This window comes from Megalobrama amblycephala, linkage group LG11 (assembly GCF_018812025.1).
Source record: "Megalobrama amblycephala isolate DHTTF-2021 linkage group LG11, ASM1881202v1, whole genome shotgun sequence".
NCBI lineage: Eukaryota > Metazoa > Chordata > Actinopteri > Cypriniformes > Xenocyprididae > Megalobrama > Megalobrama amblycephala.
In genome coordinates, this window is record NC_063054.1 from 16,353,493 (window position 1) to 16,369,400 (window position 15,908).

At 36.3% G+C, this 15,908-nt stretch overlaps 1 long non-coding RNA gene across 1 annotated transcript in view; it reads left to right on the forward strand.

The window, feature by feature from the left end:
* The first annotated feature begins 3,220 nt into the window (after nt 1-3,220).
* The window catches only part of LOC125277815, a 33,405-nt gene continuing 20,717 nt past the window's right edge, over nt 3,221-15,908 (forward strand). The window contains exons 1-2 of the long non-coding RNA XR_007186992.1: nt 3,221-3,261; nt 4,907-4,991. This is a non-coding gene — a long non-coding RNA (uncharacterized LOC125277815). The remainder of the gene's footprint in view (nt 3,262-4,906; nt 4,992-15,908) is intronic.

Below are 15,908 nucleotides of genomic sequence, written 5' to 3' on the forward strand. Positions count from 1 at the left end.
ATTTTTATTTAAGGCAGTTTAGCTGAATAGCATTCCATATCTACTGTCCATTTCTTTAACATATTACCTTATCTGGTTGGCCTCAGTGACCTGGCTGAGAATGAGCAACAATGTGCCAATTGCCAAGCCAAGTTATGCTGTACATTTTTGTTAATACATGGCTGCTTATTAACCATTGGACATGATTTAGAAGGAAATTACGGTGGCCCAGTAGTGCACAACACAACGAAATTAAAAAAGCAAACATAAGTTCACAACACAACGAAATCGAGCCACAACGCAACGGAATAAAGCCACAACACAACAGAATCAAGCCACAACACAACGGAAATGCTCCCAACCACTAGGGAGCTCTCAGAGCTCGGTAAAGTTAGTTTTCCTTGCCAATGTTCTATAGAGTCGGCAGTAATATCAATACCACAATTAGTTTTAACAGTGACATGAAATATTAATTAAAAATCACCTACGTGCAAAATAGCTTAATATTTATACCTGTGAATGATTTGACTCGCTACCACTGTGCATGTTCAAGGGAACGTCTGCCAATTCCACCAAGTGGATGTATAATTTGTATTCATTAAAATTAAACAGACATATTCAAATTCCAAAGTTTGTCAGTCTTACCAACAGGAACTAACAAGCTTTGGAATTTGAACATATCTGTTTTTAAATGTTAACCAAAGTCATTGTAATGAATACAAATTATACGTTTTAACCACTTGGTGGAATTGGTGGATGTTCCCTTCATCATGCGCTGTATCGCGTCAAATCATTCACAAGTATAAATATGAAGCTATTGTGCACGTAGTTGATTTTTAATTAATATTTCATGTCGATATACAATGTTTACATACTTAAAACGAATCATGGTGTTGATATCTTTGTAAGACTGTCGACTTTATAGAACAGTGGCAAGGAATACTAATATTACCGAGCTCTGAGAGCCCCCAAGTGGTCGGGAGCATTTCCGTTGTGTTGTGGCTCGATTTCGTTGTGTTGTGGCTTTATTCCATTGTGTTGTGGCTTTATTCCGTTGCGTTGTGGCTTTATTCCGTTGTGTTGTGGCTTTATTCTGTTGTGTTGTGGCTTTATTCTGTTGTGTTGTGGCTTTATTTCGTTGTGTTGTGGCTTTATTCCGTTGTGTTGTGGCTTTATTCCGTTGTGTTGTGGCTTTATTTCGTTGTGTTGTGGCTTTATTCTGTTGTGTTGTGGCTTTATTTCGTTGTGTTGTGGCTTTATTTCGTTGTGTTGTGGCTTTATTCCGTTGTGTTGTGGCTTTATTCCGTTGTGTTGTGGCTTTATTTCGTTGTGTTGTGGCTTTATTTCGTTGTGTTGTGGCTTTATTCCGTTGTGTTGTGGCTTTATTTCGTTGTGTTGTGGCTTTATTTCGTTGTGTTGTGGCTTTATTCCGTTGTGTTGTGGCTTTATTCCGTTGTGTTGTGGCTTTATTCCGTTGTGTTGTGGCTTGATTTCGTTGTGTTGTGGCTTTATTCCGTTGTGTTGTGGCTTTATTCCGTTGTGTTGTGGCTTTATTTCGTTGTGTTGTGGCTTTATTCCGTTGTGTTGTGGCTTTATTCCGTTGTGTTGTGGCTTTATTTCGTTGTGTTGTGGCTTTATTTCGTTGTGTTGTGGCTTTATTCCGTTGTGTTGTGGCTTTATTTCGTTGTGTTGTGGCTTTATTTCGTTGTGTTGTGGCTTTATTCCGTTGTGTTGTGGCTTTATTCTGTTGTGTTGTGGCTTTATTCTGTTGTGTTGTGGCTTTATTTCATTGTGTTGTGGCTTTATTCCGTTGTGTTGTGAACTTATGTTTGCTTTTTTAATTTTGTTGTGTTGTGCACTACTGGGCCACCGTATTAAATATATATATGCATGTAATTCCCCTAAATTGTAGGTTTACTCACAAATATTACAAACATATTCCTAAAAATACTCAAGACAACCTATATCACTCACTTCCAGAGATAAGCACATTTCAGTGAACCGTTCTCATAGTGTTCATGCTGCACATGGTAAAGGCCACCCAAACAGCTTGATAAAAATGACATCTGATCTGCACAGTCAGGGAGGTGTACTAAGCAGCCAAAGAAATACACCTGTTAAATTTAACTTCTCAAGCATCTACAGTACTTGGTTTCTTAGCTAGCAGTTATACTGCAGTCATTTACACAAATGAGTTTGATGCCCAGAGGGAGAGTGATGTCACTGATTTCTCTGCTAATCAACAGCCATGTGGTTTGATCTCCAGAAAGTTGTCGCAGGTCTGGACCACCAGTCTAGATGATGTCAGAGTGTATTTGAAGCATTGACCTTTGATAGCACAAACCATTAACCAAGAGTGACTGTGACTCTTTGTATAGTAGTTTAATGTTTCTGTTTGTGTTGCTTTAAAATAGCTACTTTTCAAGGTTCCGTACTTATATATACTATTCTTCATGCTCGCGAAATGCTTCCACAAACTTTGCACTGCAATCAAAAGATTTTCACCAAACACTATTGATGTATGTGCTATGTTGTAATATAAATATACAATGGCCACATTGTAAAAGTAACAAAAAAATACATGAATGTCAGATTAAATTGAACAAAAAGGCATTTATTAGGTTTAAAATAAGATTCAATTTGTTAACATTAAAGGGGTACTTCACCCCTGGAAAGATGAATGTGTATTTAAAATTGGTCATTTATGTAGTAGAAATGTGAAATTATTTTTGAATTTGGAGCTTTCTAGACTGAGAAAAGGCAGAAAATGTATTTTTGACTAATGTGGATGAAAGACAACAACTCCCAGAATGCACTTGTTTTGCTGCCCCTGCGAGGCCACGCCCAAACCGCGCCTATCGGTTACAGGCGGAATTACCAGGAAAATTCAAACAACTAGGCTTGCTTTGTTACATATTAATTCTATAAATCGTGAGTTAGTTCATACATTTACAGCGAAATGGTGCTAAATTGCTTTGTACGTGGATGTACACCCAAAACCATTAAAGGACAAGTAAGTTTCCATCATTTTCCGATTAAGTTAAAGATTTGGAGCGATGTAAACAGTGGCTGCGGGCCATCAAACACCCGAAGTTTGGAGATGACACCGTTATAGAAAACCTAAAAAAACGCAGAATATGTAGTCTCCATTTCAAGCACGAGGACTACGAACCAAATATCCTTGCAATGAAGAGAACCATTCTGAAGGACACCGTGATCGATATTCACTTTCCCAGAGGACGAACAGCCTGGGCATCTGGTACTAAGCGTATTCGCCTAGAGGTAAGACTCGCTGATACTAGACTGATAACACAGTAGCCTATATGTAGTGTTGTAGGTAGCAGTAAAACTGCAAACTTAGCAAAGTAACGTTAGATAGACAATTACATATAAGTTGCATATAAGTTGACTGTTATCAAAGTAAAGCCACTGTTCTGTAAAACTGAGTTAGTCTATTTATCTATTTATGCTAACGTTACCACAAAAGCCTGTTGCTGTATTGGTTGAGATGACTGCAGAGACCGATAAATTTGCGAGATGAACCACTGATGTAGTGCAGACTATAACAAAATATGTTAAGCTTAAAAATATAATTGACACCCACTTTTGATAAAATCTTTGATCTATGTCCGTGAGTAACCTCAAAAGCGCATATGTATGGGCGTGGTGAAAAAATGCGGAACTACCTGCTATTACTGGCTGTAGTTTTATGCCTCTGGCCAAAAAAGCCTCCGATGACGCAAAATGACGATTTTTGCGTCATCGGAGGCTTTTTTACAGAATAAAAATGCATAAATCTCTCATCTCGGGCTGATATGAAGGGGGAAAGCACGGTAATTCGAAAATACTAGTGGTATTCTACTAATACAAAGCTTAATGCTAAATCCTGAAGTATCCCTTTAAGAAATGTTCTGAAAAACATGTTAGTTCATGATACCTACGGATTTGTTCACTTTAAAATGAAAAATACTCACCATCAAGCCATCCTAGGTGTATATGACTTTCTTCTTTCAGATGAATATGATCGGAGTTATATTAATAATTGCCCTGATGCTCCATAGCTTTATAATGGCAGTGAACTGAAACCACCTGTTTGAAGCTTAAAAAAGTGCATCCATCCATCATAAACGTACTCCACACAGCTAGAAAAATATCCATATTTAACATGTTATAAAGTAAAATAACTAGCTTTTGCCAGACCGCCTTCCTTATTCAGCTTATGAAGAAAGTGTAACGCCTCTCGCAGTTCAAAATGTTTATGCTACGTTCTACACCTTCCGTATTCAACTTATGAAACTTTTTTCATAATTTGAATACGGAAGACAGTCTGGCTGAAGCTATAATACATATGTGTATACTATTTAAATGTTAAAAATGTCAGTGTATGTGGAAAATAACATAAACTGGATTTATAAACATAAATTTCAGCTGATGAGTTAATCATGCGTTTCATATGATGGCATATTTTTTTTCATTCAGTGTCTGGTATTTCTTAACTATGCACATTTTGTCTCTTGTGTTCCTGCAGGACTCATACATCAAGGCTAAATTGCTTTCTTGACATTATTTGTGAGAATTATCCAAAATATAGTTTTGCGAAGGCAGCTGTGAGAAAAGACCCACACCACAGCACACAATTAATCATTTTGTAATAATTATTTTATGGTTTTATGTCTCACGCTCTTCTTAAAGGCTGCCAGTTTTAACAAGGGTTTTGGACGAACAGCTGGTTTATAATATGCGACGATGAATTTGATCTTCCAGCTATCATCACCTGCATCCCATTGGGAGCTGCTGCTCGCACAAGCCATTGCCTCCTAACAAAAACAAATTGTTGGATTTTACTGTTTGCATATGAGTGCGTGTGTTTGTAGGAGGTCAACGGATCACTGAGTAATAGAACAATAAGTGCTCTGTTTGTTCTCAGCTGGACTGATGCCATGATGTTCCTATGGTGACCCCCTGGATTGGGAGATTTCAGGACATTCCAGGCATTCTGTTACGGGACGTAGGTGAGGAGCCCAGTGGCATGGAACGGAGCCCTCTTGCTATTCTCTTTTTCTTTTTGCAGTCTATAAGCTCATTATGTAATTGCTGGTCTACTTGCATCGCTGCTGAAAGGGATAATAGAGGCTGTGGGCTGGACAAAGCAAGACAATATGCTTAGAGACTTGTCCTTCGCTCACTCTGTCAGCACCCTATACAGGATTTTAAATGTACTTTTTTTCAGTTGGGTGTCACAGCTCAGAGCCTTGAGGTGCACTATTCAACTTTTTTTGTTTTCAAAATATATATAATGAGCAAGTACATCATACCAAGCAAGTATAAACCACGTTTTTGTCTTATCATGAATCACTATGGTACACATATAATAAGTGTTTATATTCAGACTATTTTAGACTGAACTATTTTAGGCCAACTGCTGCAAAGTATCCCAGTACCTGCGTCACTCGTCATAGAAGTAGCTCTAACTGCAGTGTTCTTCTGCAAGACGCAGTTTTTGCCAAAAGTTACATAGAGTACCTTTGAATGTTTAAACATGTTTTCCTCCACCTGGTTTTGATAATTTTCTCTCTGTTATTGATCTCTCTTGAGAGCTAATAATGGGTTGACCTTGATAGCAGTGAGATGTCATGTAAATGGAACACAGTTTTCTTTCTGAATAACATTATTTTGTTGTTTATGCAGTATCTGAAAACTTTTAAATGGTAAACAAGTAAATGGACAGCTAAAGACCTCTTTCCCTTAAAGAAAAAAAAAAAAAAGTTTCTCTATGGGCATCCAGTATTGCAGGGGGTCTGGCAGTTATTGTTTGATCTCAAATGGAATTTTTTTTTTTTTAAATAATTAACATGCCTCCCACGTTTATTTAGTAATATTAAAGGTGCCGTAGAATGTCTTTTTAAAAGATGTAATATAAGTCTAAGGTGTTCTCTGAATGTGTCTGTGAAGTTTCAGCTCAAAATACCCCATAGATTTTTAACTGCCTATTGTGGGGCATCATTAAATATGAGCCGATTTAGGCTGCGGCCCCTTTAATTGCTCACGCTCCCTGCCCACGGAGCTCGCGCTTGCCTTTAACAGCATAAACAAAGTTCACACAGCTAATATAACCCTCAAAATTGTTCTTTACAAAGTGTTCGTCATGCAGCATGTCTAATCACGTATGTATGGTATTTATTTGGATGTTTACATTTGATTCTGAATGAGTTTGATAGTGCTCCATGGCTAACGGCTAATGCTATACTGCTGGAGAGATTTATAAAGAATGAAGTTGTGTTTATGAATTATACAGACTGCAAGTGTTTAAAAAATGAAAATAACGACAGTCTTGTCTCCGTGAATACAGTAATAACCGATGGTAACTTTAACCACATTTAACAGTACATTAGCAACATGCTAACGAAACATTTAGAAAGACAATTTACAAATATCACTAAAAATATCATGTTATCATGGATCATGTCAGTTATTATTGCTCCATCTGCCATTTTTCGCTGTTGTCCTTGCTTGCTTACCTAGTCTGATGATTCAGCTGTGCACATCCAGACGTCCTGCCCTTGTCTAATGCCTTAACATGGGCTGGGATATGCAAATATTGGGGGCGTACACCTCGACTGTTACGTAACAGTCGGTGTTATGTTGAGATTCGCCTGTTCTTCAGAGGTCTTTTAAACAAGTGAGATTTATATAAGAAGGAGGAAACAACGGTGTTTGACACTCACTGTATGTCATTTCCATGTACTGAACTCTTGTTATTTAACTATGCCAAGATAAATTCAATTTTTAATTCTAGGGCACCTTTGAAATATTGCACATATGTTCTGTAATATTAATGTTTTAAATAAATTAATATATAAAATATTCATAAATATAATATTATTTTTTTTTTTATAATTATAATATGCAATAATTTTATATTACTATTAATATATATTGTATATACATTTTAATTGTCTTTATCAACAAAGGGATCAAGTCTTACACAGAGTCAGTAGTCCTACGTCACTAAACTAACCCCCCACAATTGTATATATAACTTCAGGAGCTGCTCTCCCTGCTGTGTCTTCCAGGCTTGAATATGGACCATGGTTGGCACGTACCCGTCATTCATTAATGCTGTCTCCGTTTTCACTTTCCATTCCCTGCTGCCTCACTTCCAGTAACTTTCCTGTCCCCCCACATGCATACATTTTATTGGGAGGGGATTTTATTCACCAAGAACCTCCACCTTATGGCTCTTATGAATATTTAGTTTGTAGGCCTTATTACGTGAAACTTAGCATGAAGATTACCGTGATTAACTGATTATTTCCAAAGAGTGATGAAGTATGGAAAAATATAATGAGTATTTGTTTATAAGAAGAAACAGCTGTTCATCCAAGTTTTTGATATACAGAAGGAAGGGTTTATTTTTATAGAATGTATGTTATATTTGAAGTTTAACATGAACCAGATCTACTCTTGGCAGCATCCTGATAGCATCAAAAAAATAATAATTTTGGGGGGGTTAGTGTTAGTTGGGATAAAGATTAATCAGAACTTATCTGATCTTGACTCTCTGGAAACTAGATCTTTATTTCGTTCATTTTTTAAACATTTGATTGATTGAGATCATATAAGAATATTGCATATAGTATGTCATACAACCATCAAAATTCTATTTCATAAGTTTTTATGGGATTAATATTCAAATTAATTTGATAATGAATCATTCAGACCAGTTGAGTTATTAAAAAATAATTAACTAAACTAAAACACAATATGCTCACAAATTGGACATGACTATGATTTATTATTTATTTATTTTTAGATTTTTTTGTATTTTTAAAAATACTGGGAAAGGATTATATGATTTTCAAAAATTGTAATTTATAATTTCAATTTTTTTCTTTTTAAATTGCATTCGCCCTTTCCCACACTTTTTAGATGTAGTGTTAGTGATAGGACATTAAATGAACTTGCATCACTTGCATGAGCATCAGGGCTTCATGTGTACTGCTAGACCACTATCTCATGAATCATTTGAACTAGAAATCATACAGAGTTGCAGTGACAGAAAGAGCCTACAAATCATGTTTGTAGCTGAACTTTTTTTAAATAGAGTAAACCAGCCAAAGAAATTGATTTTCACAGAGGATTTATTGCACAGCCATGATGAAATACACTCAGCTGATTCTCTTTAAATGGAAATAAGGTCATGAGTTACGATTTTAGAAATATTGTAGGATAAGTCTTTTAATGACCTAATCTGACTGAAAACCATATTAAATGGTCTCATGCAGACCTGCCTGAGAAATTATATATGTAGAGTTATAGATATTCTTTAATTTTGTGACAAGCCGGCATACACGTATGGTACCAGACCCTCTAAATGACAGATTTAATAATCTGCAGGGAATAAATAAAAATTCTAAGTGATATTATTATCGCCACAGCTTTAGAGACTGTCATTATTCTTGTTTGACTATTCACTGACTTCACCCAAACCAAAAGTCCTTTTTCAGGCCCAAAATCCACATAGTTTAGTTATGATGGGCTACTAGATTTCTTAATTCATAAAACTGTGTAGTTATTGTAACATTAAATATCCCACCAGACCTTGAAGTCATAAGCCTGAGCATGGTATTGCATTTTCAGCTTGTATATTAATATGCTTGAAAATGTTAATTACATCCAATGTGACAGAAACTAACTTTCTATGAGAAAACCAATGCCGGTATTTTTTGCGGTATAGGGGAATGACATCAGTACTTTCAGCCAAGCGTGACATAGGAAGTTCTGTGTTGCCTCATTTCTTTAGCAAAAATGAAAGCCGCTGGTATGTGGGACAGAAAGGTCCACATTATATTCCGGCTTCTGCTGCAGTATATCCTTCCATTGACACACCCTTCCTCAGTACATGGGGTCATGCTGTGTTCAATGTGAAGCTGGTCAGGTTAGTGAAAGACCTGGAAGGATATTTTTCCTTCTCTACAAGATTACCAAAAAGAATCAAAGCTGTTATGCTTTCTCACTCTTTATTAAAGGGGCTTTTCACTAGCTATGTTACCAATTTATTTGCATCTTGACATTTCCATCCAGCGTTTTTTTTTTTTCGTTTTTTTTTTTAATGCGATATCCCAGACTTCACATAAAATGGATGGAAACATAGTGACTCCAATTGTTTGTATTTGTTTTCCAGACTGACTTTGTCAATAAAATAGTGGTGACGATTTTTCAGTTGCACCAGTAGGTGGCAACGAGGTGGCACTTAACATTATATGAGTGAATTCAATCTTTTATTTATCTTTGTTCAAACACACTGATTCATTCAGGAACAAAACAAGTTTTTATGAATCGCTAAATTATTCACTCAGTTTTGTTCAGAAACACTGATTCAGATTTAGACACGCCACTGTGTGTTGCGCTGAGACGGGCTTTTTGTACTTTTTAAAAAAATATATATATTGTGCTCATTGATCTAATGCATGTTTCGGATAAACTCTAGAATAATTTTAGAAGTTCTTATTAATTTTAGAGAAATCTGATTTGTGAATTTTGAAGTTTAAAACTGAGTAATTAATGTTGGTTAACTTTTGCTTCTATTTAGGTGTCTGTGCTTTCTAAACTATAGCTGTAATGTTCAGAGGAAGGATTCAGAGATCAGCAGGTCAAGTACTATATGCAGATTGTTTCTCCTATATACAGCATATTCTGTAAAATTATGACAGTTACATGCTCCTCAGAGTTGTTATTTGTCCAATTTTCCTCAAGAAGACATTGTTCTACATATGATGAAGCTTATCCATTTTTCCCTGAGGCTGTAATTACAGTCACTAGTGAACCGATGATTGAGTGAATTGATTCCACATGCTGAATTAAATCTTCCTGGTCGTCTCCAAGCAAAAATCACATGTTGTTCTTGCCTATTTGCCATTAGTTTTTCATATTTACACCCCGTTTCATCATGAGCCATCTCTGGTGTCTCAAGCAGACCGATAGCACTGGAATCAAAAGATTTTCTCATAAACATCTGATTTAAAATGAGTACGAGCCTAATTCCTTCAGTCTTTGTCATTTCTAAAATTATCCACAAGACATTTTATAATCGAAAACCATCTTTCTGATGTAGTACAAGAGGACTGCCGATATGAGTTTGTGTTGTGCACAGGGCTTGGAATCACATTGTGTTCACATAGCTACTCACTGTGTCAGCCACATGTTTGTGGTCAACGTGAACCGAAAAGCTCTGAATGTGAGGCAATAGTCAGTTCATGGGCACATTAATAGTATTTAAAGAAATCCAGCTGAGATTTTCTGAGTGATTTTCAATTTTACATATTTACCTCTTCCCTATAGAGGATTTAAAGGTCCCGTTTTTCGTGGTTTTTTGAAGCTTTGATTGTGTTTATAGTGTGCAATATAACATGTGTTCATGTTTCGCGTGTAAAAAAACAGTATTTTTCACATAATTTACTTATCTGTATACCGCTGTTTCCACTGTCATAAAAACGGGCTGATGACTTCCTTGTTCTATGAAGTCCCTCCTTCAGAAATACGTAACGAGTTCTGATTGTGCCAGCGGTTCCTGTGTTGTGATTCGACAGCAGCTTAGCGAACCTTGCCCGGAAAGGTCACGCCTCTTACCATAACGTGGAGATGCACGCGCTCAGTGTTATTGTAAACATGTCTTTAATTTTACCCTATCAATTTGAGCCGGAATCAGACCCGGTGATTGGACTGCGGGATGAAAATAACAGCGTTTCGACGACATGGCGACAAACACACTCTATAAACGCAACTCTTGTGTATTCCTGTGGGCGGAGGTTAGTCAAAAAACTGTTTTAGTGACGTCATTAAAGAAGGAAGTAGAGGGATGTAGTCCAAACTGGCCGTTCGATGTAGGCGACTTCTGTTAAATAAAATATCTCGCTTGGCATTGAACTTTGAGCTTTAAAATTTTACAGATTTTATTTATACTCTAACAACAACATTACACACTAACTAAAGTTTGAAACATGGGATCACGAAGAACGGGACCTTTAAAAATATGGGCCAACTAGTAGTTTAACATTTTCCCATTGCAAATTGTATTATCAGTTTGCAAGAACTACACAAGTTTGTGTAAAACCTGATGATCATGTTCTCATGATTCAAAGAGCATTTTGTGCTTGTGCAATAGAAGTACATCTGACTGTTTGTACAAAAAAGTTTGCAAGATCAGTATCACAAAAAGAAATAGAAATTTAAATAGAACCTTAAATATTTCTTATTAATAGGAATTCTTTGAAAAAAATCTGAGCACATTCTGTTCAGTTATAGGTTTAAATTTGACTTTGAATCCCAGATTTTTAAAGTAATTTCAGGCTCTTGGACACTACCGTTCAACAGTTTGGGGTCAGTAGTATTTATTTAAGAAATTAATACTTTTATTCAGCAAGGATGCATTGAATTGATCAAATGTGACAGTATAAAACTTGTTCTTTTGAACTTTTTATTCATCAAAGCATCCTGAAAATAACAACATTATCAGATTTTCCACAAAAATTTTAAGCAGCGCAACTGTTTTCAACATTGATAATACGAAATGTTTCTTGAGCACCAAATCAGAATGATTTCTGAAGGATCATGTGACACTGAAATTGAAATGTATTAAAATAGAAAATAGCTATTTTGAATTGTAACAATATTTCACAAGAAATATGTTTTTACTAAATTTTCGAACAAATAAATTCAGCCTTAGTGAGCATAAGAAATTTCTTTCAAAAACATAAAAAAATGTACTGACCCCAAACTTTTGAACTTTAGTGTATTTCTATTGTCTTGTATAGCAGTGATAGAGGACTCGTATATGTTTTTCAGTAAAGCTTGGAAAACATCTTTATTTTTGACAGATGCTAAGAAATGCTTTTTATGGAGCACCACAGAGAGCAGGTTTGAGGCTATGCATGTTAGTCACGTTACAGATGTTTACTTTGTTTCTGCTGAATTAATGCTGTGCCTCTGCACATGCCTCCACTCCAGTGCTCATCTCTTCTGACCACAAATTGGGATTTTAGTTAACAGACCACCAGACCCATAGTTCATATCTCAAAGAAGATCTTTAAAAGGACAGTTCACCCCAAAATAAAAATTCTGTCAACATTTACTCTCCCTAATGTTATCTCAAAGCTGTTTTACTTTAGTTGTTGCATAGAACACAAAAAGAGACATTTATTAGAATGTCTAAGCTGCTCTTTTCCATACAATGAAAGTGAAAGGTGACCATGACTCAGTACTGTATGTTGATGCTAAAAGTGTTTTTCTGTGTGTTTTAGTCTACCCATAAGCCTCACTTTTCATAAGCTTGTGTTTATGAAAAGTATATGATATAGTGCTGTAACACAGTCTGAAAGTATTGTGGCTCTGTTTTTCCTCACGTGAGGCTGATTTCTCTACACGTGTCTCAAAGAGTGTTTTCCCTCTTTTGAGAGTTTCTATGACTCCAGTCATTATTGTTCATTATGGCCTTCCCTTAAAAATGAAGAGTGGTGATGATGTTGTTGGAAAAGCTCCATTGAGGTTCAGGGAAAAGTAAAAGTTGCATCTGATTTGGGAGGTATCATCCATTCATTTATGTAAAGAACAGGTTCTTAGGTCTATCTTGATCATGAATCACAAGATTGTTTTGTGATTCAGAAAGAAAATTTGTGTCAAAACATCAGGTTTGCCATCAGAGTCAATCTACAACCCACTCAAACTTGATATTTACATAACAGGATTCTGGAGAAATCTTTTTAAATAGATATGTATTACACAAACCTAATGTGAGGCCCCCAAATCATCATCCGGACCTCCCTTAACCACCTGGCAACTTCAAGACGGAAATGGTAACTTATATAATTCCAGAATATTACAGTCCATGCATTTTAGTCCAAGAGCTCTAACATTGCTCTAGTATTGGTGTCCAGCCTATGGTGCTGCCAAGCTCCTCATCAATATTCAGTAGATGAACGGCCATGCTGCCAGGCCCATTTGAAGGGTTACCACACATGAATACAAATTAAATGAATACTATGCATTTTAAAGACACTGACTGTACAAAATGAAAGGTGTCAAATATTTTAAAATGCTAATGATGTTCTTAAACAGTTATTGCTAGCATCAGGTCACATCAATAGTTGTAGCATAGAGAAAGCTGAATGTTTCAGAATTAAAGGCATTTCAAATGAATGTATTTGAATAGTTTGCTAGCTTTAATAGTCTGTTGTGTTATAAAGTTTGTATCATAGCTGGCATTATGTCTTGTTTGGCTTTTAAGAATATATTTCTCTCTTGGCCCTAAGACTTCAGTATATTGTGATTCTTCTGCATAGTGCTGAAATTTTGTACAACCATGTCCATGAGTGAAAAAGCAGTTTTGAATAGAGATTTGACGGTATTGCTATTGTTATTACACATATTATAATTTATGCATTTGTTACCATCTAAAAATGATTATTATTATTATTGTTAATCATCATCATCATAATGCAAAGTTGTTTAATGATCTAAATGCTTGCAAATGTATTTTTGTCTTTGTTTTTAATGAATAGCCCAAATTAATGAATGAATGGCTTTTATTCAAACAATATATCAAATAAGTACCTTACCTCTGAATGGCATTTATCAGTAGACCAGATTTTGAAGAACCATTAAATGTGAATATCTGTGAAAAAACAAAAAAACAAACAAACAACTCCAAAGCCAATGCATTCATTTTTGGTCACATTTCTTCATGCTTTTATAGGAAACATATGCACTTTTTTTTACTTTCCTGCTAATTTTCCTCATGAACTGCCCTTGTGTTTTCAATCCACAAGGAGCGATTGGCTCAATAAACAGAGTTTCCTATGTGCAATGATCAGCCAAACACAGGCACTCTGTGGCTGCATGTTTATCTGCAGTTCTCAGTGCATTTCCAATGACACACCGTGTGTCTCTGCAGGTGCGCATCGGTGTGTGAAACGCATAAAGAAGTATCTGTGATGATATTTTCCCCAGCTTCCCCACAAAGTTCTCCCTACCTTTTCATCATTAAAGTCTGCTGATGAAAAAATAAGCGATGAGGACTTCTGGGTTTGCAAAATTTATGAAGCACCTTTCATACATGGAGGCCCTCCTCCTTCTCTGATGTACAGTAACTCTTCACTGTCTGTCCACACCAGTGGCTTCCCTACACTAGCCACTTGCCTAAAGCCTGGGACTCATCCTCAGAGTCATCCATCTGAACTTCTACACACTACATTTATCTATTTCTGTCTGCCGCTCTAAAATGTTTCTTGTCTTATAAACATAAGTAAACCCAGCATCCCCTAGCCCTTTCCACAGAAAATTCACTCCCATAGTTTGTGCCAGGATTCATTTCCTTCAAATGTAGCGCAGAGAGCAAAGGAAAACTGCCCCCAGGAAGTTTAACTGAAGCGATGTGGAAATATTTACATGTCCGCTGTCTAACACCTTCCTAGGGCATTCCTGAACCTTCACTTTACTACAGAATGAGACCTTTGTATGGTTAAAGTTGGGCAGCATCTCCACACAGCAGCCTCTGCAACTATGTTGGATGACTTATGTTGGTGTGGCCTGCATCAGTACAGTAAACACTGGCCACTTCATCTTACACCAGGTTCGAAAAAAAATCAAATCATCGAATTGAAAATTGAATTTACCTCGGCATAGTTGAATAACAAGAGTTCAGTACATGGAAATGACATACAGTGAGTCTCAAACCCCATTGTTTCCTCCTTCTTATATAAATCTCATTTGTTTAAAAGACCTCCGAAGAACAGGCGAATCTCAACATAACACAGACTGTTACGTAACGGTATATTTGCATATGCCAGCCCATGATCGAGGCATTACACAAGGGCAGCCAGTATTAACGTCTGGATGTGCACAGCTGAATCATCAGACTAGGTAAGCAAGCAAGGAGAACAGCGAAAAATGGCAGATGGAGCAATAATAACTGACATAATCCATGATAGCATGATATTTTTACTGATATTTGTAAATTGTCTTTCTAAAAGTTTCGTTAGCATGTTGCTAATGTACTGTTAAATGAGATTAAAGTTACCATCGTTTCTTACTGTATTCACGGAGACAAGAGCCGTCGCTATTTTCATTTTTTAAACACTTGCAGTCTGTATAATGCATAAACACAACTTCATTCTTTATAAATCTCTCCAACAGTGTAGCTATTAGCCGTTAGCCACGGAGGACAGCCTCAAATTCACTCAGAATAAAACTTTAACATCCAAATAAATACTTTACTCACATAATTCGAAGCATGCATACAGCATGCATGACGAACATCTTGTAAAGATCCATTTGAGGGTTATATTAGCTGTGTGAACTTTGTAAATGCGCTGTAATATAGTCGACAGCTCGTGTGGCAGGGAGCACGCGATTTAAGGGGGCGGCGCCAAGTGTAAATCAGTGCATTGTTAATGATGCCCCAAAATAGGCAGTTAAAAAAATTTATTTAAAAAAATCTATGGGGTATTTTGAGCTGAAACTTCACAGACACATTCAGGAGACACCTTAGACTTATATTACATCTTGTGAAAGAACATTCTTGGGCACCTTTAAGATCATGTAGTCTCTCAGACAAAGAGATTTGTGTGGATGCTAAGCAGTCGCTAGGGTGTTCTGGATGGTTACTAACCGGTTGATATGCGATTGCTACACTGTTCTGGGTGATTGCTAGGTGATAACTGTTTTGGATAGTTATGCTAGGTGACTTCTAGGGTGTCAGAAATAGAATTTTTATAGACTGAATTCAATGAGGGTATGAGGAATTTATTTGTTCCAAATTTGACTTTTTTACTGAGGGGTTTAATTTACTTTTCCATTGGAAACTAAAAGTGACTGCAAATGTGTTCACCTCCATAGTCCAAAGAATATAAAATTGGTAGCATGTTTTGCCAAGA